Here is a 985-nt window from a genome sequence, read left to right on the forward strand (position 1 = left end):
TGACGTCAGTGAGGCCAACAGCAGGAGCAGAGACAAGAGTGTGACATATTCGGAAGATAACAGAAATAAAGCAGACAGCATGTGTTGGGGCTCTGTAGGAAATAAGTGAAGCTGAACTGGTGGTGATAGTCGGAATCCTAGGAGCAGTGTTCTTCTTACTTTTGTTATCAGTAATAGCTAGCACTTACTAACTCTGAGTGTCAGGCATTCAGCTAGGTTCTTTCATGCTTCACTTCAGCAAGCCCACGAGATAGGTGACATTATTATTCTCACTATTCAGGTGAGGGCATTAAAGCTTAGCAAGTTTAAACAGAAGTCAGTGTGTGGTTAGGTCAGTGTGAAGGTTAAGGGTATCAACAATCACCACCTGTATGAACTTGGGCACCTGCTCATCCTTTGTGTTTCTGTTTCTTCACCAGTAAAATAGGGATAATAAGAGTACCCAGCTCAGGGTTATCATGAGGATCCAATGAGTTAAGTTTATATCTAATCTATATCTATCTATATCATTTATCTCCTTCAGATTACTGCTCAGTATTTAAAGTGTTGCAGAAGTGTTTGCTGTTATTAAGTAAATAACACATAGAGTGCTGGCTTCAGCAGCACATGTACTAAAATTAGGACGATACAGAGATTAGCATGGCTCCTGCACAAGGATGACATGCAAGTTCATGAAGTGTTCCATATTTTTAGATGAAACATTATAATTGTTGAGTATAATGGTATCTGAGGGCTTGTTTACATGACCTTATTATGTTGAGGTTCATACTTTTGAATGTATACCATTTTGAATTTGTAATGAAATGTGTTTTACTTTGTCAAGTGCTTTTAATAAAATTTTTGAGATGATTAAAAAAATGCAAATAACACATAGACATCAATTTTGTGGAAGACACAGGGAATCTTCATAGGAATACTTTATGTCGACTATTAAACCTGAGAGAATAATATACATAAATAATTTAACATTAATAATATACATAAA

At 36.0% G+C, this 985-nt stretch overlaps 1 non-coding gene across 1 annotated transcript; it reads left to right on the forward strand.

Annotated features, from left to right (window-relative positions):
* Nucleotides 1–587: 587 nt before the first annotated feature.
* LOC111728531 lies at nt 588–691 on the forward strand. The gene has a single exon (XR_002775794.1). It is a non-coding gene; the product is annotated as a U6 spliceosomal RNA (small nuclear RNA).
* The last annotated feature ends 294 nt before the right edge of the window (nt 692–985 follow it).

This window comes from Otolemur garnettii, unplaced genomic scaffold, assembly GCF_000181295.1.
Source record: "Otolemur garnettii isolate 467f Iridium unplaced genomic scaffold, OtoGar3 scaffold00166, whole genome shotgun sequence".
NCBI classification, from domain to species: domain Eukaryota; kingdom Metazoa; phylum Chordata; class Mammalia; order Primates; family Galagidae; genus Otolemur; species Otolemur garnettii.